The sequence below is a fragment of the Aplysia californica genome, unplaced genomic scaffold (genome assembly GCF_000002075.1).
Source record: "Aplysia californica isolate F4 #8 unplaced genomic scaffold, AplCal3.0 scaffold00243, whole genome shotgun sequence".
Lineage (NCBI taxonomy): Eukaryota > Metazoa > Mollusca > Gastropoda > Aplysiida > Aplysiidae > Aplysia > Aplysia californica.
In genome coordinates this window covers 82,649-84,469 of record NW_004797513.1, presented here as the reverse complement: position 1 = coordinate 84,469, position 1,821 = coordinate 82,649, and positions in this window count along the sequence as shown.

Here is a 1,821-nt window from a genome sequence, read left to right as displayed (position 1 = left end):
GTATGTATGTACGTATGTATGTACGTATGTATGTACGTAAGTACGTATGTATGTATGTACGTACATACATACGTACGTACGTACGTACGTACGTACGTACGTATGTATGTATGTATGTATGTATGTATGTATGTATGTATGTATGTATGTATGTATGTATGTATGTATGTATGTATGTATGTATGTATGTATGTATGTATGATGTATGTATGTACGTACGTATGTATGTATGTATGTATGTATGTATGTATGTATGTATGTATGTATGTATGTATGTATGTATGTATGTATGTATGTATGTATGTATGTATGTATGTATGCACGTACGCAAGCAAACACACAAGCACACACTCTTTCTCTTTTCTTTCCTCTTCTTCTTCCCGCTCCCCACAAAAAAAAGAACAACCTTTGTCTTTCTGTGTCTGCATCCCTCTTTCTTTCTCTCTTTCTTTCTTTCTTTCTCTTTCTTTCTCTCTTTCTTTCTTTCTTTCTTTCTTTCTTTCTCTCTCTCTCTCTCTTTTTCTTTGGCTATCCATCCATCCATCCATCCATCCATCCATCCATCCATCCATCCATCCATCCATTCATCCATCCTTCTATCTATCTATCTATCTATCTATCTATCTATCTATCTATCTATCTATCTATCTATTCAAAATAGTTAAACTCATCGCCTACTAGATCTATTATATTCTCCACAGTATTTAACACATCAAATGTAACACTAACCAATGCATTCCAGTGACCAGGGTGTCCACTTTCGGTTACTCAGGCAGATAATGGTTCTGGTACTCCTACTCAACAGATACCAACCGTCGGCACACGAGATATGGAGTTTCGTCCCTAGAGTACAGTGGCGGGATGTGTCATTACAAGACCCACTGTGAACTGTGAGTTTTTGCCCAAGTCCCAAGATAGGCTTCTGACAGTGGCCTGTTGTTGGAAGGGAAATGTCATGCATATTATAATGAAATAAAATACAGACTTCAACATAAGTTAAGGACCACTTGCAAACACTCTGAGTGGTCTTCTTGGTTCGACCTGCACGTGGGCGTTCTTGGACTAATAATAATAATAATAAATAGCATTTATTCTGCGCATTTCCATTTTTTAAAAGATGCTCAAACCGGACAAAATAGCATTAGAGTAATCTAATTTTGACAAAATGAGTGTTGTTACAAGTGTCTTGGCTGCTGCTTTAATTAAATAATTTCTTACACTGCCAATTTTCTTAAGCTGAAAGTAAATACTTTTGCTGAGATGGCTAATTTGGGAGGACATAGACATATCATAATCAACTGAACCCCTAGATTTTTAAGACTTCTTTTTGAACGAATGGTATGGTTATTAATATCAATTTGTAGTTCTGGGAGATTTTTAAAGGCTTTCGTATTTCCACCCAACATTATTTCTGTTTTGTCATCATTTAGTTTCAATTTATTGCTGGTCATCCATATTTTTAAATCTCTAGTACATAGTTCAGTAGAGTCGACTAAAAGTGGTATTTAATCGAAATCAATAGACTTATAAATTTGAGTGTCATCAGCATAAAGATGATAATTCATGCCATATTGTTTTAAAATATCAGCAATAGGTTGTGTATACATTGTCCAAGAACAGACCCCCGAGGAACACCACATCTAAGCAAAACATTATCAGAATACGTGCTTCCAACCACAACTGCTTGTGTTCGATCTTTAAAATATGACTCAAACCATCGCAGGACAGTACCCTTTATGTCAAAAGTAGTATTTAATCTCTCGAGTAAAATGTCATGATCAATGGTATCAAATGCAGCCGAAAGGTCCAAAAGAGTAAGAA